General features: G+C 39.4%; 1 long non-coding RNA gene across 2 annotated transcripts; it reads left to right on the forward strand.

Annotated features, from left to right (window-relative positions):
• The first annotated feature begins 18824 nt into the window (after positions 1 to 18824).
• On the forward strand, positions 18825 to 22622 carry LOC149015912 (uncharacterized). 2 transcript variants are annotated; one of them, XR_016173558.1, is made up of 3 exons: positions 19642 to 20195; positions 20931 to 21015; positions 21222 to 22622. It is a non-coding gene; the product is annotated as an uncharacterized LOC149015912 (long non-coding RNA). The 2 variants fall into 2 exon arrangements; XR_016173559.1 differs by lacking the exons at positions 19642 to 20195; positions 21222 to 22622 and adding an exon at positions 18825 to 19021 and having other exon boundaries at positions 20931 to 21032.
• The last annotated feature ends 786 nt before the right edge of the window (positions 22623 to 23408 follow it).

Below are 23408 nucleotides of genomic sequence, written 5' to 3' on the forward strand. Positions count from 1 at the left end.
TTCCATTAGTACTAACTACCTGGAGGCCTTTGTGTCTGGAAATATTTTTCATCCATCAGTACTTAACTACAGATTCTATTCAGTCTTTATTTGGTTACAACATCTGGTTATTATATCCAACTTGAATTCAAATTACTGTATTTAGTTCTCGTCTGATTTTCTCCACTGGCTGTTTATCTCTCAATTGTGATGGCTCTATTCGTGGCAACATAGGTGGCTATGGTGCTTTTGAACGCGATGATGGTGGACAGAGTTGTCTTCGCAATTGTGGGTGCGAAAACTGCCTTTGAGGTGCTACACATGAAGCTCATGGCCGTTAAAATTGGGCTGCTAAAGGCTACAGATGGATGTTTCCAGAGGATTCAGCTCCGTTCAGACTTGTTGAATGTCATCTCGATGAACCTGAAAAGAACTCAACTGTCGTGGTATCTTTTAAAACTGGTCTGGGATATATTGGAGTTTTCCTCTAGTTTTCACAGTGTGTGTTCCATCACCATGTCAGAGAACTCAACACTGCTGCAGATTTCTTACCAGATGCTCCCTTGTGTATTCTTCGAGATGATGCATACGGGAGAACTTACTGCAGATTGTAAATTATCTTTATTTTTCTGAATTACCTTGAAACTCTTTGAGTCTATTACCTGAGAAACATAAATTCCTTCCAGAACAGAGGACAAGCTTGGTTTCCATTGCTTGTGGAGCAGAGCGTTTACTTGCCAAACATAGAAATGTAGATGTTACTAACCCAAAACAAAGCCAGTTATTGTTTGCTCTATAATTTTATATGTGATATTGATCTGAGATGCTTATTTATTTGCTTTTCTTGACAATTTTATGTCACTTTGTCATATGAATCAGCTGTTATTTGGTTGTTAATCCAAAACTGCTGCAAATTAAAATTTAGATAAGAACAGGTTACAGCTTCTCATCCTCACATCTGTCTTAGATTGCTTCAAAAGAAAAGACTCTTGCTACAAATACATAGCAAAAGCCTTTATAGGTGATTTATGAAAGTATCCATGTAGCCCTAAATGAAATTATTTTTCTAGGCATACCATTTGATATCTATAATTGAGCATCTTAGGTCAATCCTTTTATCCTAGCATTTTAGGCAACATTTACTATATATCTTCTTTGAGAACATGAAGACTTGGGAGCTACTAAAAGGTTATTGGGGTTTATACCTTTCTGCCAAAGAGGATCAAAATCTATACTGTCCTGTATTTCAGTTGAGGTACTAAAGTAAAAAACTTTTTCAGATTATCAGGTGGTGGTGTAATTTGTAAACATTTCTGTTATTTTTAGCCATCTCTCAAGGAGAAAATAAATAAATACAAGTTCCATGGCTGAGGATGCTACACAGCAACTAAGCCATGGAACTTCTATCTATTGGCTTCCTTTTAATGTTGATTTCTCGTCTTATAAAAAAAATGTAGAGAACATTATGCTCTGAGAAACTTGTGTTTGACTAGGCGTGGTGGTTTGCAAATGGCCGATGGTTCTTGAAACTGTAGATACATCAACAGTTGCAAATTGTAGAATTATGTAATGTGTGAAAAATGTAGTGAGCCAGAGTTTGTATCACTTCACCTTCTCTTCTTCTATTTATTTTTTGTTGGATTATAAACTCCCTTTTTGTTTTTACACTTTCAAGACAAATACACCATAATCAGAACACCCTTTAAGCTGAACCTTTCCATAAGTAGAAATGGTCATTGTTAACTTCCATTTTTGGCTCACAGATTTTTTTTTTTTTGGATGAATAAAGAATTCATTACAAAAGGAAAGAATAAAGCGGGAGGGGGGGTGAACAAGAAACAAAGGGACAAAGCCCCACAAAGGCCGAGACAAAACCAAATAAAGTAACAAATCGATGCCAACAAACCAATAAAGGCCAACAGGGGAAATCAGACTATTCTTTCCCATTGTCTTTCTTCTTTTTTTCAAAGGCTAGACGTCAACAATGAAGTCTTTGTCGTGGGGAAGGCGACCTTGAGTTGAATGGCCACTTTTAAGGTGGCTACACAAGGGGGTGGAGGGGGTTTCAGCGTTGGAGGAACCAACCGGCTCAGCAAGAGAGGGGTAAGATGAATAAGAGAGAACAAGCAAGGGGCCAAAAGAAGAGGGGGGGGGTCGAGGGAGGAAGGAAATGGGCTATCTAGGGCCAGCCCCGGAAGAGAGGTGGGAAAAGGGTGGGAGGTAGGATGGGCTCTTAGAAGAGGGAGCCAATAGGGAAGGGGGAGGGAAGAGGATAGGGCCGAGAGAGGGAGATGGGATAGAAATGGAATGGCCCGGGAGAAAGATGGCCTTAGAAGAATTAGAGAAGAGAGGGGTGGGCCAAGGGGGAAAGTCGTGGGCAGGGAGGGATGAGAGAGGCCCACAACATAGCGTGTAAAGAAGAAGAGAAGAAGAACAAGAGGGGAATTTTATCAGGTCCATTTCTAGACCATCCATTTCCCTTTGGATGAAGGACACCTATCCATTTGTCACATCCAAAGGTTCAAATTAAATTAAATTAAATTAAATTAAAAAATTTATATCTTCTAAGTATTATCTCAATCTTTAGATGTGATTGATGGACATGTATCATTGATCCCGAGGGAAATGGATGGTCCCTGATAAGGTTCGAACGAGAGGGGGGAAACAGTTTCGAAAGAGTGATAGGGGAAAGGAGCAAAAGCAGAAAGCAATAATAGAGGCTAGGAAAGGACGGTAGAGCACAAAATAAAAAGAGAGGGGGCAGATTGCCAGATTCAAAAAGGGGGTCTGCGACCTATGCAGGATTCATCAAAGCACAAGAAAGTAGTCATTATATGGAAAGAAGCAAAGGGCACAAGATCAAGGGAAGGAGGGTTTCTAGGAATGGGCGAGACATGTCTAGAGGGAGCAGGGGTATTGCTAGCAAGGAGGTCACTGGAATCCACAAATCCCAAAGAAGAGAATCGATATTGCTAGCAAGAGAGGATGGAGGCATTGCCAGCCTAGGAGGTCAAAGTTGCTGGCAGTAATGTAGAACTGGACTATTTGGAATAGTGGGGGAAAACAGTGATATATAGGGGTGATAGAGCTTGTTGCCAAGGTGATGGAAGAGTTGTGTTTGCAGAAGCCTTGCAGAAGAGGGAGGAACAACAACCACCCGAGATGGAGAAGAGAGGACAGTAGAGTCAGAGAACCTACAATTATCCGAGGAGTGTCTGAATACTTTGTAGGCAACACAATGGGGAGGGATCTACTCGAGCTTCACAAGCTGTTCAAAGGAATGTCCTTCATTGTCTTCAACTATTATTGAAGGGGGAGGAAACCACCCAGTAGAAATGTCAATGCAGATGCGTGCAAAAGAGAGGTGGTCCATCTTTTTTGTACGAGAGTTAGATCTTAATGGCCATCCAAAGGTCGAGCCAATACGGCTGAGGTTGTTAATGTTCCGGAATTCCAAAGGAAGAAAGCTAGATCCACAGGGGAAGGGTGTCACATCCACCCAGCCAGTATCCTATCTGGCATACCCGGGATGTGATCCACATCGAGCGGCCATGCTTCCCACATACACGATAACATAATCATGAACAATATAATCAATGTGTAAAGTAAGCAATAAATAGATCAAATGAATAAGAAAAGATAATTAATCAGAGTGCGGAAATATCAAGTGTCAACTTCTCATAAAAGTGATCTCAAGGGGAAAGAGTGATCAGAAGTCACTCCTTCAATCATAGCGGAACAGTGGTTAATCCAACTTAAATACAAACAGTATTAAGAGTAAATCCATAAGAGTTAGGGGGAAAATATCCAAATGATTACAGTCATCTAGGGAAATGGGGCCTACACAAAGGTTTCTTCTATCCTAATGATTACTTCTTCATAAGTGTGGATGAAGTGAACCCAACGTGGCCGCTCCCTCACTAAGGTGGGGCTAACCCTGGTACGAAAGATAATCCTCCTCGGCGCAGCAATCCTGACTCTCAGCGTAGCCATCACCCGAAGGGTAGTATGCGGGATCATAGCTCGGGTCGTAGAGCGCGCCATCAGAGTCTTCTATACCTGCAGGATAATCTAACAAATTGCACAAAAGGAATGAGTTTAAAAGAACTCAGCAAGGCAAGTCATCTCATAATACACAGTTCATTCGATACAAGTCACAATATGATGCAATATGATATGAGACAATGATGATATATGATTCTAACCTTAAGTATGCTGGTCTCTAAGGTAGACATGCTTTAAGCCATAGCACCATACTTCTTTGGGTCGTCTTTCACTCCCCCTCAATCATAAGATATCTTGGGTTTGCTGTGGTAATTGGGTAAAGTCCTCATCAAACCATGGTTGGGGATTTAGTCACCACTCTCTCACATCACCATTGGTATAAGTATTGGTGCATGTCACGGCGAAGCCTAGCCCAATGCAAGTCATCTACTCATTCGTATCATGTCAAATCCAGATACTTTCCCTATGGCACCGACCAACTCGGTTCCATATCCTTCACACTAGAGTCAGCGTATCCTATGGCACCGACCAACTGGGACTACGGACTCATCAACCCTGTTGGTCATCCACAAATGGTAAACGGGAAGCTCTCACGTCCTCTCGCGGGTTGGTTAAGGGTCTTGAGCACCCGTGAGCCCAGGTCTATCCATTTGCAACCCTACCAATAAATGGCCCCTTTCAGGTATCCGCAATATGGTTTAAGTCCTCTCACGGAGTGGATACCGGTCTTGAGCGCCCATCAACCATACTCTACCACGGGTCGTTCGGTCTCAATACCCTTCTGATTCAGGTCTGATATAACAAGGATAATCCTAACCATACATCTAGACAATCCTATGCATGTCATCCAACAACCCGGGAAAGCGTCGATGGACACCTTCGAAGAATATCTCATACTACTCCCTCCGATGTCCAAGGACAGAAGTGTCGGAAGGACACTTCCCAATCCCAAGTCATACGTAGTCAATCACAAGCTCAATCTCATCATATCATACTTAATCAATGATTCATCATATAAACAAGGCATATCATAACATGATTGATCATATATAAAATCATAAAGTACAATTCAACATGATATTCTAAATGATATGTAACATTCTACTACTGATAAGAAAACATAAAATAGTCATGTATGGTAAATGAATACACATAGGAACGTAACCATTAAGTTCTTAAAATATAAGCATGTTGATATAATTAACATACTTGAGTTAACGACCATCCTTACCTTAATCGAGTTGTAAATAAATTCAATGATCACCAAGAATGGTCCCAAAACATCAGTGTTGATACCCTAGACAACATACAAGTAAAATTAGAGAAGAAAACAATCGAATCGGAAGTCAAACGAGTCAATTCGGCTGAGTACAGGGGTGTTACCATCTCTTGGTTGATGGCTTGGTCGAACTGTCAGTCGACCAAGACTTGTTAACCAAGGGCAGAATTGAAGACTTGCTCCGAAATTGCCCTTCCGTTGCTCCGATCGACACGAAATTTGGAGGGCATGTTTATAATAGTAAAAGGATACTACACACTAATTTTCATGATGATCCAACGGTCCAATAAAAAATGCCCAATTCGAATTCTTATGTTCTATATGATAATTATCAAGAATCAAATTGGAATTAATTGAAATTGTAAAGAATGATGAGAATCAATCAAGTGAATGTTAAGAATCAAGTTAGAATCATAACTTCATAATAATTTAGGCTTAACATGCATCTACATATCAGTTGAATCAAGAATAGGTTGAAATGAAAAGAATTAAGGTAATGAAGTGCAAGTAATCTTAATGGAATCATAACATAGCAAGAATGGGGGATTATCATGGAATTGAAAGGGGGAAACTCATGGTTAAGTGTTTGCAAGGTTGCAGCACTTCAACCATGGTCTCAAGATCATAAATTGATAGAAAATGAATAGATTAGAAGAAGAATAGAAGGAATCATACCTTGAGTTGATGATTAATGTATAATACTAATGATTGGAGTCAAAGATCTTCCCAAACATCAAGAAAAAGCCTAAGAGAGTGTCCAACCTCGAGCTCTGGAGTGCCAATGATTAGTTTAGGTCCTCATTCATGAGTTCCAAAAAGGTAGGGGCAAAATGGGAAGTGATTTTGTGAAGATTCGAATTCCATTACTGCTGGTCGACTGTCAGTCGACCAAGCAGTCGACCAAGACATGACAGCAACTTCAGGAGTGGATTTGGAAGGCTATACAGGGTCAAATCGAGCGGGGTTTTCTCCTACAAATCAATCAACAAGTCTAGTTTCAGGAAATACCTTCGGATTGATCACGAGGTTCCAATAAGTGTTTCAACTAATTCAATCATCATCGATGCGCAGATTTTCACTCAACACTGACAATGTGCTCAAGTAAGGGGCATCATTGTCAATGTCCATAGGCTCTGTATCAAGCATCAAATCATCAACTAAGAGGGCCCACAGGTCTCTTCTACCACCACTTCAGGTCTTCGGACCTGCAACAGTATAAAATCCGGGCCGGGTCAGGGTTAGGATAAGGCCGGATTTTACAAAGGGAGTTCAAGTCAACCCTTTGGAGTTGCGAGGAGTGCTCCCATTAATGCAGAAACATGGATGATTTATAAGAATAACTCTGTCACATCCCCCCAGCCGGTACCCTAACTGGCATACCCGGGAGTGTGATCCACAGCCCCAAAGATCAAGTGTCGAGTAAATTGTCCTCCCACATATACAATAACATAATCATAAACAGGAATAATCAAGGTTTAAATATTATAAACAAAAGATTAAAGTTAAGAAATATAATCAGAGTGCAGAAAAAGATACCAGATATCCGAAGATATCAAAAGAAGTAGAGTGAGGCGGAAACTCACTCCACAGATACAGCGGAACGTAGCATAAGTCAAAAAGGAATAACAACCGAAACAAAAGAAAATAAGAAGATAAACTAAACTAAGAGTCTTCTATTCTATAAATAACATCTTCAAAATAGTGGACTTCGTCAATCCAACAGAGATGCTCCAACTCCACGTTACGTCTAATCGTAGTACGCAACTTGATCACTTGAGGGATCATCAATGTAATCTTGATTGTCGCCAACACCTTGCGTGTAGTACGCTTCATCGGCTTGCGCTTCAACGTACTGTCCGTCATAGTAATCAATACCTGTAGAATAGTCTAATAAAAGATTGTACAAAAAACAGAATGAGTTTCGAAAGAAACTCAGTAAGGCAAGTTAACTCATAACAGTATAGATAACATACATAAGAACATAACAAGATGCAATGCAGTATGAAACAAATAATGAATGTATGCATCTAAACTCTATGTATGCTGGTCTCTATTGGCAGACATGCTTTAAGTCATAACACCATACTTCTTTGGGTAGGTCACGCATACGGCTCCTGTTTGTAGTGGGTCCAGCATCCCTCGGGACAAACCATGGTAGGGGGTTAAGTCAACACTCTCTCACATAACCATTTGGTATAAGTACCGGCACATGTCAGAGTAAAGCTAGCCCAGTGCAAGTCATCTACTCAGTTACATCAACTCAGGTCCAGATACCTCCATTCTTCGCCCCCTGGCGATCCTTTCCGATATCCTTCCCACTAGAGTCCTAATAGTCCCGGACTACGGACTCATCAACCCTATTGGTTATCCACATATGGTAAACGGGAAGCTCTCACATCCCCTCACGGATCATTTCACCGGTCTTGAGCGCCAATGAGCCCCAGTCTAGCCCTATGCAACCCTCCAATAAATGGCCCCCACAATATGATTCTCGTCCTCTCACGGGTTGGTTACCGGTCTTGAGCACCCGTGAATCACACTACTACCACGGGTCGTTCGGTCTCAATACCCTTCCGATTTGGGTCTGATATAACAGGGACATCCTAGCCAAACACTGCTAGACAACCCTAGGTATGACAACCAATGATTCGGGAAAGCATCGATGGGCATCTTCGGAGAACATCCCATACTATTCCCTCCGATGTCCAAGGACAGAAATGTCAAAAGGACACTTCCCAATCCCAAACCATACCTAGTCAAACACATTCTCAGATCAATCATGACATACACAGTCAACACTTCATATGCTTGAATAATGAAAAGAATACATAAACAAGTGCTACTGTACTTACAGTAGTATATCAGAGGTATAAAGTACAAGAACAATAAACAAACTCATAGTTTCATAAAGTAGAAACCAGAGAGTATACGATCTATATCATTATGAAATAACTGTCCTTACCTTGATTATCGCCGAAGATAATCCAAAGATCAAAGAGAGCAACTCCAAACTTGGCAAATAAACTCCTAACAAACATAGATACAACATTAGGAAAGATGCCTAAATGATCAGAGAGCAAACGAATCAAATCGGGCGAAAAACGAAGCTACTAACTCCTTTGGTCGAGTGGTCCACTCGACCAATCAGTCGACCAAGCAAGTCAGTACGGAATTGTACAGACTGCTTTGGCCATAACTTCCTCGTTTGAAGTCGGATTTATCCAAAATTCGAAGGGGAACTTCCTAGGATGTATTAGAATCATATAGGAAGATAAAAACATCAAATCATGGGAAAATTTTGGGTTCTTGATTTAACCCAAGAAATTAGGGTTTCAACCTTTATGGCTCCCCACGAAAGGTTATGATCACCGGATGAAAGGGAATGATTGCAATCAAGAACATAATAAGAAAATCATAGAAAATCTAGTTTAGGTCAATAAAAACATTACCCATGAAGTTTCCCTCACATGGGAGGTTACCAAGAGTTTTCAGAACTCAAGCAAGGGTTAGGGTTTCAAGAAAAATATTCGGCTAGGGTTAAGATCTTGATGATGATCATAGATCTTAAAGAAACGAAGGAGATCACGGAATAGATGGTTGCAAGGATGCAGCATCTTCTTCCTGATCTCAATCAAGAACAAGATTGAAGAAAAGAAATTCGCAATGTTGAAGCGATTACTAACCTTGAATTGTCATAACAGCGATGAGAGGCTTTAGATCTGCAGAGGAGTCTTCGAAATCACCAAAGAGAGTTTCAGAGAGGTGTTCTCACGTTCACAAAGTGTTTAGGAGGCAGCCGTAACAAAGAAACACGAAGTAGGGTTTAAATAAAAGTGAAAAACCCTAAAATTACAATTTATCGGATTTCACACTCCTTTGGTCGAGTGCTTGGTCGAGTGGCCCACTCGACCAAGGAATCGACCAAGGCAAAAGGTAAGGAAAAATCAGGGATTTGGAGGATCAAATGGGCTCTAAACCTTATGGGCTTTTGCACACACATCAAGTGACATGTCAAGTGTAAGGAAATACCTTCAAACCAAGTCAGATAATACTCCAAGTCCTTCAACTAATCTCATCTTCTTCAAGCTGCAGCTTCCTTTCCAAATCTGCACAGACATCCAAGTATGGAACTCCATCATCAACATCCATGGGTTCAGAGTCAAACACCATGTCTTCTACTGAGATGGCCCATAGTTGGCTTCTTCCTTTACTCGGGTCTTCGGACCTAAAAACAACCGGGTTACCGGGTCAAGGTCAGGGTCAGGTTAGGGTTGGGTTTCACAAACTCTATCCAAGATCGCATAGATTGATTAAAAACACCGTAGTATAATAACAGTATAAGAAGAAGTGCAGCGGAATCTTTTCTACAGTCTCCCACTAAGAACAAATTTGAAGTTGATTCTATGATCAACTTGATACTAGGGTCTTCTCCTCTAATCGCCTCCCTATTCATTGGCTCGATGTAACGATCTCTCTAAACTAACTCTTATTTGCAGAGAATAATGTGATCAAATTAGGGTTAGAGGAGGGACATAGCATCTCTTTATATAGGAAAACCCATTAGATCAACCATTAAGATCTAACAGTCCCTATTAGCCCACACCAGCCAATCCATATTAGAGTTTTAGTAACTATACATTACCCATATCAGACCAAACTAGGAAACCAAATCAGAGTCTAACACAATCGATGAAGTTCACCTTATGTGGGATATTAATTAATATTCTAACATTCTCCCACTTGGGCTATATTGATTGTGACACAATTGAGCAAAACAAAACTCTCTTTATTTTTAAGGAAATAGTCAGGAAACTTGTTGAAAAACATTTTGATCTTTGGGTGCACAACTTTTCATTGGTCTCGAAGTAATAGTAAAACTCAATCCCTTCACATATAGCCTTAAGTACCGAATCATGGCAGTAATTGCAACTTTTAACCGACACAAGATCATCCATAGTCACAAGTTCTCTTAACTCTACTGAAAATGGATGCAATATGGTAGTGTGGCAACTGATGACACTTTGTCAACAAATCCTTATGTGTCATTTCATTGGCAGTCCAAATCTCTCACTTTATGTGACTCAATGCCACGAGAGAATGTACTTCATGGTTCCCACAAACTTGTATGTCATCTTTATAACTCAAGTTTAACTTTATGTGTTACATGACATTCCTTAAGGCTAATACATTAATGCTCCAACCTTTGCTTAAGGCTAACTGTAACAACCCTCGTATTTCTAACCCGAAATTCGTATTGCAGGTCCAATAACCCGAAGGTCAAGCCGAGTTAAGTTGTGGAGTGTTCGGATAGAAGTCCAGGATCCATACCCTGAACCCTTAGATCTAGATTCTTTTGATGAAGAACCTGCTTTGCTGGGAGAGTGTAATTCCAGCTAGGGTCAAGAGGTGTTTGGAGATTTTCGGAATGAAGGTAAGAGCTCCCCCATGTGTTGCTTAGGGTTAGGTTGAGGTTGGGAGTCAACCCCTTAAGCAAAGCACCCTTGTACAGAAATGTACTAGGGGGCAGTTGCTTAAGGCGGTTGATTAGGCCAATTAGCCGCCCCAAGCGACCGCCATGGTCTGTTTGTGGGAAATTGCCCTAATTTTCCCTCTATCCTCTATAAATAGCAAGCTCCGTGTTTTTAACTCATTATTTTATTCGGGATTGCAGTTTTGGACGTTTAGGAGGCAGTGAACACGTGCTGGAAGGTGAGGAAAGCTTGGTTTGCGATCTGGATCTATTCCCCTCGTCTATTTGCTGATCTGGTTGAGGTAGGTGAAACCCTTTCACTCCTTTCTCTTCTTTCAACTTTGGATTGGTGTTGGATCCATCTCCACCATGTTGGGGTAACTTAATTGTGATTGGTTGTATCCCTTTTTCAATGTTCTTGAAAGGATCCTGTCCAAAAACGAATCCCTGCATTCAAATAAAGGATGGATCTAATCAAGGGGGATGATTTGGGCGATAGATCTGTGGTAATTTTAGGTTTCTGATTTGCTCCTTGGTTATAGACTTGTTAAGTTTGGAATTCGGATTAAGATTATCCCAAATCGGATTGAAATCGATGATCAAAAGTCTAAATGATCGGAGTTAGAAACAGTCTGTATTTGGGGCGGTTGCTCAAGGCGGTCGCTTGAGCCAAGCGACCGGCTGGGTCACAGTAGCAATGTGACTTTTGGCTTTTACTTTGTTTAACTCATGTCTCTTATATCATCTTGTAACCTTATGTTTAGGTGTTCTCTGACTTTGCTGAAAGTCTTATAATTGTGATTGGACTGCACTCTAGGAAGCTTTTACTTAATTACAGGTAAGGACACACTATCTTGTTTATATACAAAGACATGTATACGATGAATTAGTTTATTCTTTCATTATGTAATGATTATGTACCTTGCTGTAGTTGTTTAATTCACTTTAATACTGTTATATACTTGTTGTTTGTGTTATATTTATATACTTTGTTACTTCATGATATTGATTGAATGGTTATTGTCACACCCCACCCAGCCGGATTCAGTCATACCCGAATGCCCGTGAGGGTGATACACCGCAAGATCTAGGTTCAATGACAAATCCATACAAAACATGATATAGCATAATTAAATGGTCAAGAATAAATCAAGTTCAAGAAATAAATTGTCGAATCTAAAATAATGATTACAATCATTCATTACTTTAAGACAGAAGGTATAACATCAGAGTTTTGAAAAGAAAAGAGAATAATTTCCATCGCAACAGAAAACTAAACTAGACTAGTTCTCTAATGGAATCCAACCCAAAAGAACAATCTTAACACTAACATGAAGCTCCATGCATGTCCACTTCTTCTTCGGTCACTCCTTCAAGAAGATATGTCGGCAACAAATCCTCCATTTGGAAGAAGTCCTTATAACCTGCAGTATAATCTAATAGAAAAAGACATATAAAAATGAATGAGTTCAACAAGACTCAGTGAGGTCAACTCAACATCATATCATGCATTCATTCACAAGATTCCACACCACACATATAACATGAGTATCGATAATACAAATAATGATAATGATATGATATATGAATGATTATGATATTCAGCTCCTAACTCTATCATGAAGTCTCTATGGTAGACACGCATTAAGTCATACACCACTCTTCTTTGGGTGGTCTCAGTCACTCTTCCCTCACGGCACTCAAGCACGTCTGTTGGGTTCTCCACGGTTGTTGGGTAAAGTCCTGCCAAGCCATGGTTCGGGATTAGGTCACCACTCTCTCACATCACCATTGATATAAGATCTGGTGCGTGTCAAGGATAATCCTAGGCCCAATGCAAAGTCATACGGTCTCATACTACATATGGTCCGGATACTTCCTCTCACGCCTAGTGCTCTGTTGGTTCAATACCATCCCACCTATGAATGGAATCCTCAATGGGAGGCATCTGTTGGATCCCGTTCCTTGACTCAGTGGTCATCCACATATAATGGACAGGATGATCTCCATGTCCTCTCACGGATTGGTTACCTATCTTGAGCGCCTAGGAGCCCTTATCTATTATATGCAACCTTACCTCTCTATAATTATAGTGGGCTTGCTTAGCACACATGACCCAGTCACTAACATCATAGGTTAACCGGCTTCAATACCCTTGCCGAAAGGGTAATAGTACTCATGAGGTCACCTAGCCCAACATTTCTAGACATGCCCTAAATATGTCAATCGGTAATCAGGGAAAGCGCCAAGGGCACCATAAGAATGAGTCTCATACCACATCCTATGGTATCCTATGGCAGAAATGCCAAAAGGGCATTCCCCATTCCCCAATCACAACCTAAGCAATCATATAAAGTCACTAGAGCAATGGACGAACCCACAGCCCTAGTAAGCAGCATAAATAAAAGGAGTAATTTAATTCAACACCATCCATACATTTTCAATTCAATAATTTAGGATTCAACAAGAAAAACGCAATCCATTCAATCTCATCCATATCATACATTCTCATATCACCATTCAAAGATATTGAAAAAAGAAGACATAATCACAAGATAATACTAAAGCAAGTCAAGATATCAATAATAAAAAAAATTAATTAATATAATTAAACATGCAAGATAAGGTTAAGTATATTCCTCACCTTTCAACTAGATTCCTTTCTCCAAAGATCAGTAATTCCTTCCCACATCTTGGTGACTAAAGATACAAGATACATAAACCTATTTATGCAAAAGAAATAATTATCACAAAATAGAGTCGATTTGGGTTTCAAATGATATTCCAACATCTTCCCACAAAAACCCAAATCAGAAAACTAGGTTAAAAGGGTAGTTATCAACCTCATTAGTGAATGATCTCTAATTCGCCACCAATTCGAAGTCTATATCGAAACAAAACTTTGGGAAAGTCTAATTGGCAGAAAAAGGATCCTACGGGTTCCTTTAATTTGATCCAATTTAATTTAGATAAAAAAAGCCCCAATTTGGCTTTCCTAAATCACCCGTGGGTGACCCAGATAGTCAAATTCCAAAATCTTGTGCAAGGGAACGTACCATTACTCCTATACTCTAGGGAAACATTAATACAAGAAAACAAAAGCATCCAAGATACCTAACAACTTTCCCTTCAAGATCTCCATGAAAGAAGAGAAGATAAAACTCCCACCAACTATAATTAAAGAGAAGGGTTTAAGAATTCTCACTTCCTTTAACGTTCCCACAATAATCTAAGTCACAGAGCAACTTTGAAAAGATGGAAACCGCTTTTCTCCTTGGTTTCTCCTCTTCCTGCAGCCACAAACTCATTCTTGCATAAAGTAATATGATTACGGATGAGTTAAAACATAAAATAGGGATTAAAAACCCAAAATTCTGTTTTTGCCCCTAAACAGAAAATGGGGGGGGGGGGGGGTTGGTTCACCCAACCGGCCCAACTTACCATCCATGGTTGGACCCCCAAATGGACTCCGAATTCGGTGATTTTTTGCTTGTTGGAAAGGTCTTTTGATGATCTTTGATTTGATACCTTATTCGCATCACGGATTCTCCATTGCCTACCTATGAACGTTCCAAAATCTCCATTTTTACACCATCGCGATTAACCTTCTCTCCTCACTTAAACTCTAGGAGAGTTGTTGAATCATCACAAGGGTCATCCACCAACATTGGTTCCATTTTCAATCTTTCAGGCTTGACTTGGATGGCCCACAGTTATTGCTGAATCGAGGCCTGGGTTCTTGGTCTTGAAACCACGGGTTAAAGGGGGAAAATTAGGGGGATTTCACAGTTATAATATGATCTCGATTGATGTAGTGTAGTTGTGATAGAAAGGGTATATAATTGGGTATCTTTGCTTGAGATATCAGAGGGCTATGGTATGGGACACATGGCTCACTGATGCCTCCAACACTATCATGACTGCTGAATGACATACCTAGGGAGTCTAGAATTGCATGGCTAGGTACCCTACATGCTATTACCCTTTCGGTAAGGGAATTGAAGTCGAATGACCCGTGACGATGGTGACGTGACTCTATTTCATCCTACAACGGTAACCAATCCGTGCAGAGACTCATTGGTCCACTATTGTTCATGCAATGGTAGGATTGCATATGTTAGGGTTGGGCTCATGGACGTCCAAGAAGCGGCCCGGGTGTCATGAGGAGTCATGAGAGCTTTCTGCCCCAATAATATGTGGATGACCATAGGGTTAGGGAGTGGAGTCCAACAATAGTAGCCAATCCGTTAGGGATCTCATCAAGGTTTAAAGTATTGGTATCGAGTATCGTATCGGTTAGGTGATTTTAAGAGATGTATTGTCCTGTATCGAGTATTGTATCACTCTGGCTAATCTATTTTAGTGTAATTCAATGGAGAGACGTATCAAGATGTATCGTATTGGTTGGGTCAAATATGGATATGTATCGGCTAGTATCGTATGGTATCGTGGGATACTTTTAACCTTGGTTCTCATTCCTAGGCTGCGAAGGATACGGAACCGAGTTGGTTGGTGCCATAAGGGAAGTATCTGGACTTTATATAGTATGTTACCATTATGACCTTGCATTGGATTAGAAACCCCGACATGCACCAGTACTCATTGCCAATGGTCGTGGTTAGAGAGTGTTGACTTAATCCCCAGCCATGGATGCCTGATGAGGACTTTACTCCTTTACCCAGGATCCCAATAGAGATAACCAGTCCGTGAGGGATCAGAGTGTCCAGACCTACCCAGAGGAGGGCTAGTGTTACATCTTAAAGCATGTCAACTATCTAGATAGTTGCATAGTTAGATCTTAGTAGCATTCATACTATTGCATATCATTCATACCATAGATGCATTACTGATTGTGTTGACATATGGATGTGAAATGTGTTATCCTTACTGAGTTCGTCATAACTCATTCCTTTTTGTATGTTATACTAACTGTACAGATGGTTACACATCGTCTGCAATTGGAAGGATTCATATGCTCGAACCCTCTCGTATGAAGAGGATGTAGCACCGTCAATGGGAGATGGAGATAGCTTGCATGAAGCCTCTTACGGATGCTTGGAGTGAGCTTATAGCACCCATTGATGGCCGAAGGAGGCAGATTGATAGACATTTTGAGGATCGAATGGAGAAGAACTGGAGAACTCCCTTTCTTGCTATTTATGAAGCGCATTATTTAGCTTTAGAGAAAGAAACTTATTTAGTTTATTTTGATTGCTTCTATTGAACACGTTATTTCTTTGATTATTGATTTTTCTTTTAGTCTTTTATTGGAGTATTTGGACTCCTGTAATCCTTTGATTAATTATTTGAACTTGTTCATGCTCTTGATTTATCTATGCTTGCATTTATTATTATTGATGGGTAAGACTGTGGATCCTGTGATGGATCGCACCCATGGGTTGTCGGACTGGTAACCGAGACCGGCGAGTGGGGTGTGACACTAACACATACCTTAAGACTTATATAATATGCAACATGATAATAATGTGAACACCAATGTGTTACCAAAGAACTTTATTGAATTCAAATAACAAATTATTAATGCATTAAAAAATGTCAAGAAACGAGTACTGATGAAAAACTTTATTACACAATAGAGAAAAATATGAAAGGAAGATATAGATTTTCCAATATTACTGCTATCCTCCACATTTTGTGAACACAAGCTACCCTTCTCGGCTACATCAATTTCTAGAAACTTGGTTGTTTGAGAATCCACAATTCTAGTACCTCCACAAGGATTGTAAAAATGATATCCCTTGGAATGATCAAGGAAACAAAGCAGCAACGAGGGTCAGGCAGGTAAGCGGCGGACGCGGCGGGGATTTAGACGCGCCGGTCGCCGGCGTGAACGCGGGGCGTCGGTTGGGTCAATGGCGATCGGCGCGTATGGATCGGGGGATACTTTAAACCTTGGTTCTAGGTTCCAATTTTCTCAATACTGGATTATAGAATCTCACTTCTGCAAGACAACCCCAAACTCTAAGATGGTTCAAACAAGGTTTACGACCAGTCCACAACACAAAAGGAGTCAAAGGAATAGATTTGGAATGGACACTATTAACGATATAAAGGGGTGTTTTCAAGGCTTCGCCTCATAAAATTTAGGTAAATTAGTTCTACTAATCATACTCTTAACCATATCCATAAGGATGTGATTACACCTTTTGGCCATACCATTTTTCTCAGGAATACTAGGCATAGTAAACTAGCCAATTATACCAGGTTCCCCTAAGTACCTGGCAAATGGGCCTTTAAGCTGTCCAGCATCCCCATATATGCCTTAATACTCTCCTCCCCGGTCAGATCTAACAATTTTTATGACTTTCCCCAACTGCTTTTCAACTTCGGTCTTAAAAATCTTGAATTTCTCGAGAGATTTGGACTTTTCTTTAATCAAGTACAGGTAACCATATCGGGAATAGTCATTTATAAATGTTATGAAATACTAGTTTCTACACAATGTGGTTGAGTAGGGACCATTAATGTCAGTATGAATAACCTCTAACAGGTTAGAACTATGAACTGCAGATTTCTTTTTGGTTTTGGTCAACTTACCCCTACAACAATCTACACAAGTATCTAAGTCACCTTCAAGTGTAGGGAGGATGCTTGACTTTATCAACCTTCCTTAGATATGTGGCCAAGCCTTTTATGCGACAACGTGTAAGACTGTTCCTAGGCAAGGGTCTTTTAGGGGCAACAATTTCAACATTACAAGAAACATAGATATCCTCATTTGAAGTCAGACATAATCTATATAATCCATATGACAATGTGCAATCCAACCTTATTTGAATTAAAAAAACATAAATATTCTATTGTCTTTCACTTCAAAAGAATAACCACACAAGTCTAAAACTGAATGAAAAATTAAGTTTATTCTAAATGTGGGTGCATAAAAAGTGTCCTTTAATATTAACTTAAAACCAGTGTCTAATATTAAAATGATGTCTCCCACAAATTATACGTCTTGTTCTACATGTATCCCCAGAGCAAGCTTTGACTCCCTTCTACTTGGCTTCCTCTTGTTTATGAACCCTTGTAAAGTGGAAGTAACACGATTAGTTGCACCACTATTTAGCCACCAAGAAGTGGACTGGACTAGAGAAAAAAATGGATTCACAAACAAGAGCCAATGAGTCAATACCTTTATTCTCACATTTGACTAATTAAGTTTTATATTTGGTGCAATCTGCCCTCTTGTGACATCTTCTTCTTATAGAAGAAGCATTTGTCATCATCCTTTCTTAGGGGAGCTTTTTTGGGTCTTAAATTGTCAGTCTGACTGGTTTCTTTACCTTCACCTTGAGCAACCTTATGAGCAGGGTTTTTGAACTTCTTTACCTTATGAGGTGTTTGGTTTAGATGCAAACAAGGCTACATGGATTTTGCCTTTATTTAATTTCTCTTCTTCAGACACAACCCGAGAGATTAAGTCATTTATTGACCAGGTTTTATATTGGGAAATGTAATTTGTCTTTTTGGGTAAATATCCTTGTGTGTTCAAATTTGTATTTTAAAAGAATTTATGTTATTTTTTTTTCTTTCTAATATCCTTGTTTTTCAAATTTATTTTTTTCATGGGTAGATATCCTTGCTTTTAGGTTCCGGTATTGAAACCTTGTGGATGCAAAAAATCTCCGCTGGGAGACTCACTCACCACAGCCAGGTGTGTGACCCGAGTTGAACACCAGATTAATCAGGGCAAAAAGCCTTGGAAACCGAGGTTGGCAAAAAAAAAAAAAAAAAAAAATAAAATATATATATATATATATATATATATATATCCTTGCTTTTCAAAATTTTCATTTATTTTATATTTTAATTATTTATTTACATTTATACTTGTTTTTCAAATTTGTACTTTACAAATACAACAGTTGAGGTTTGTGTTTCAAATTGGTAACTTACCAAATTTTTTTTTCTTTCGTATTTTAAAGTTTCTTCAATTTAATTTAACCGTTTCTTTTCAATTTTATTTTATTTTATTTTTGGGGGGCGGGGGTGCGGGAGGGAAGTTTGGTGAAACCCGGCCTTTTTCAAATTTGTACTCTATAAATACAACGGTCATCTTATTTTGAGGTTCGGTTCAACTTCCAAATTTGTGGAGTTCGCTAAATTTAGCCTGTGTTTCAGCTGTGTCGCTTCTTCGACTAAACATGGCCGACGAGTACAGCCACGATGAGTGCACCATATTGGATGCTGACCCTGATAAGCCAACTGCAGTTGTGAATGATTCAGCAGATGGAGAGGATGAGTTGTTCATCATCGCTGAGAAGGGTCAGGTATGGATTCTGTGTTTCTAAGTCTTTTCGATACTACTTGGTTGTACTATGTTTAAGTTCAGTTCATAGAATCGTTTTTTGAATTTTACCCTTTTTGTTCGCATGGTTTTTGAATAGGTTCTGGATGGATTGAAAGCCTAAGTGCCTATCTCAACTCATAAAGCTTCAAGCACCCGTTTGTCTGATGAAACTACTTTCAGCCCTAACTCTCCATATGAACAGAGAAAATGAATTTTTTTCTTCTGGTTTTGTTTTTTAATTGTTTTTCATGCTTATCCTTGTGGCTTGCTTTTAGGTTATCTTGATTTTCGTCTCGTTGCTATATGTTGGGTGCATCATTCACCCTGTTCCCCAGCTCTCTTGTTTATATGCTCTTCTTTTTATGCCTTGTGGAGAATGAGTATCTCATTTAGAAGCCACCATACTACACAATGCTTTATTTTCTGGACTTTGCTAGGATCTCCTGCCCAAATTCCTCAAGACACTCAAATAATTTTTAACTTGTTATTTCGATCTTCTCCAAGTTATACTTTCATCCATTCCTCTTTTCTATCCATCTTGTTTGCCTGTCCCAAGTCGCCAACTTTCTTTACCACATCCGACTGTTCGATGAAACTACTTTCTACCCTAACTCACCAGATAAATTTCCACAACCACGAATTTGAAACATTCTGATTGTCTTTTTATACTTATCCTGATGCCAGAAATCTTCGTGTTTTCAGGTTGTTTATCTTAATTTTAGTCCTTCTTTACTTTAAATTGCAGTTCATCCTGACTTCTGGTCCTCGATGCACTTGTTTATTTTTGCTCATTCTTTCTGTATTTAGTATCAAAATTGCTTCACGGAAAGAGCCACCAACCATCTCACCGCTTTATTTTCTGAATTGTTTTCTAGGATCTCAAAATTCTCAAGCTCTCTGTTATTAGCAATTCTACAAAATTTGCTTGTACTTGGATCCTCCTTTCTGTCTTGTGAAAAATAGGTCTCCAGCTTGTTTGAGTGTATTCTGATCAGTTATCAATTGGGTCTCATTGTAAAAAGAGTTCAATCGCACTTTACCTTTTGACATCTGGGCTGCATGAGGGATGCCGGGAGTGCCGAATGGCGAACCCAACCTCCCCTGTTTTTAACAAATGGTATCTAGAATGTCATCTGGGACAGGGAAAACACCTGGTGATCCTCCCAACCCCTTGCTAACTAACATGTTTTTTTAGTAAAAAGTTTTATTTAATGTTGGGTTGGTATTTGGCATCAATATTTTCTACATATCTGAGTTCTTGCTCAAAAGTCTCCAAAGAGCAATTTTCACCAGTCCCACGATAACTGAAGTGGATTATTTCTTTCATTTCATGGGCAATGGGCAGTTTTGCAAAGAGAGCTTTTTGATTTCCTTCTAATGTTTTTAGTCTTTCAGATGTCACAATTGATATTCACAAAATTCATATGTTTTGTATGACCACTTGCTCAGAAGTTCTCAGCCCCATTAGAAGACTTGCTAGGGATGATCTTCTTGTATATCTACAATTGTCTCTCTTAGTTCATTCAATTTGTTCTAACCATACACTTCAGATGTCTCTTAAGAGATACACAAAGTTCTGAGCTACATATAAAAAAAATATATTTTATTTTCAATAGAAATTCTTGTTTTTGGCTTTCAAGAACAAACTGATTATCTTTGATATTTGCTTCTTTGGGTGTTGGTTCCCTGCTGCTCCTAGCACATTTTCAGATGATTCTCAAGAGTTGTAACATAGTTGCCATCTGTGTACTGTTTGCATTATACTGGCATTTCGTCCTCCTTGATGACTGTTTGAAAATTCTGAAGCTAGTACCATTTGAATTGTCATGTGGTTGCTCTCTCTTAGCGAGTTGTGCTGACTGTTGTATTTCCTTTTTTTCTTTTTGCAGTTAGCATGCAGAGATTACCCTCACCCGCGACACCTGTGTGCAAAATTGCCTTTTGGTTCAACTCTGCAACAAGTATTGTGATATGGTATGATCTTTCACTCATTCAATTGAAACAGAAATTTTTACTTGATGATGTTGTTTCTTCGACTAAGTTATTCAATAACCGCATTGTTTAATAATCAAGGGGCCTCGGCTAAGTGACTTCGTCACTGTTTAATGGTTTGTTCTGCTTAGCATTTCAAATATGATATTTTTGTCATTCTTTGATTTCCCATTCTCTGAAAATTGCAGTGCCACTGTTACGTCTGTGACTCTCCTGCTCCATGCAACTACTGGGGCACAGGTGTTTCTGCAACTGACCATTGTCATTCAACCAATAAAGAGGAAATATGGCAGATGAAGAGGAAACTTTTGAAGCAAGGTACACAGGCCCAGAAGCTTCCAGTTACTACAACTGCAGTGACTCCTTCCTTGCCAGATCAAGCTCTAGCAGTCAATCAAATGCAACTCCCCAATACTGGTTCTGTAACACAGTCAGTCTCCTCACCCACACTCTGTGATTATCCATCGACAACCAGTTTTGGTGTGCCTAGAAGTAATCGGGAACCAGGATTCACCTTGAGCAGAAGCAGATGTGCACAGAACTTGAACAGACCACAGCTGATGGTCGATTCAAATGACCTCATACGGAAAGAGAGAAACCATAATGTTGGTACTTTAGGGCCTCAATATTGTAAGCAGCTGTTTAAAAGGGTAGCATAATGTGCCAACAGTTCTCCCGATGAACCAAAATGGCTGTGGTTCTTCTTGTAGTAGAAACAGAAATATATCACGTCCATCAAAGAACCAACATCCAGTGGTTCAAGCTCCTGCTACAGCAAGGAACCAACATCCAGTTCATTCTCTAGGACTGCCAGTTGGATTGGACTTTATTCCTTTGGAATCAGAATCCAGTTTAGAGATTGCAATTGATTCTATGCTCTACGAAATGGATTTTATTCCTCTTGAATCTGCTACTTCTCAGGAACATGAATCCTCTTCAGAGATTGCAAATGATCTTGATCTGTACAAATTGGATTTTATTCCCCTCGACTCCGAACCTTTAGAGGCAGACATGACATATTACCATATTGAAAGCTCTTGGAATGTTCTTGCTCATGTCTAGCGAATGAATCTGTTCTTCTTGGACTACGAATGCAGTAAAGAGCAAACCTTGCTTTTACAAAGTGAAAGTGGTTCAATATATTTTGTATAGTACTTAGTGAACTTTATTTGATTGTATTGTATGGCCTTAGTCTTCACAAAATTTTGAGACGATGTATTCTTATATTCAGCAGTGGTAGGCAATAATTGTTAGAAGACCACTTGTTCTTTAGATTAGTAAGAAGATTGTTGAAAGGTTTGGTCTATGGAAATAAGAACTGTAACAGATTTTATGTATGGCAATAAAGCTAGACAGGAATTTCATTCCATTTGTACTAACTACCTGGAGGCCTTTGTGTCTGGAAATCTTTTTCAACCATCAGTACTAACTACAGATTCTATTCAGTCTTTATTTGGTTACTACATCTGGTTATCATATCCAACTTGAATTCAAATTACTGTATTTAGTTCTCGTCTGATTTGTCCACTGGCTGTTTATCTCTCAATTGTGATGGCTCTATTCGTGGCAACATAGGTGGCTATGGTGCTATTGAAGCGATGATGGTGGACGAGTTGTTTTCACAATTGCAGGTGCGAAAACTGCATCTGAGGTGCTACACACGGAGCTCATGGCCGTTAAAACTGGGCTGTTAAAGGCTAGAGATGGATGTTTCCAGCGGATTCAGCTCCGTTTCAGACTTTGTTAAATGTCATCTCGACGAACCTGAAAAGAACTCACGTGTCGTGGTCTCTTTCTAAACTGGTCTGGGATATATTGGCGCTTTCCTCTAGTTTTCAGTGTGTTCCATCACCATGTTAGAGAACTCAACGGGGCTGCAGATTTCTTACCAGATGCTCCCTTGCGTATTCTTCGAGATGATGCCTATGGTAGAACTTACTACAGATTGTAAAATTATCTTTATTTTTCTGAATTACCTTGAAACTCAAAGTCTATTACCTGAGAAACATAAATTCCTTCCAGAACAGAGGACAAGCTTGGTTTCCATTGCCTGTGCAGCAGAGTGTTTACTTGTCAAAGATACAAATGTAGATGTTACTAACCCAGAAAACAAAGTCAGGTATTGTTTGCCTCTATAATTTTATATGTGATATTGATCTGAGATGCTTATTTATTCGCTTTCCTTGACAATTTTATGTCACTTTGTCCTATGAATCAGCTATTATTTGGTTGTTTATCCAAAACTGCTGCAAATTAGATAAGAACAGGATACAGCTTCTCATCCTCACACCTATCTTAGATTTGCTTCAAAAGAAAAGACTCTTGCTACAAATTCATAGCTAAAGCCTTTATAGGTGATTTACGAAAGTATCCAT

This window comes from Hakea prostrata, chromosome 5 (genome assembly GCF_041222555.1).
Source record: "Hakea prostrata isolate BN-2017 chromosome 5, UWA_Hpros_2, whole genome shotgun sequence".
Taxonomy (NCBI): Eukaryota; Viridiplantae; Streptophyta; class Magnoliopsida; order Proteales; family Proteaceae; genus Hakea; species Hakea prostrata.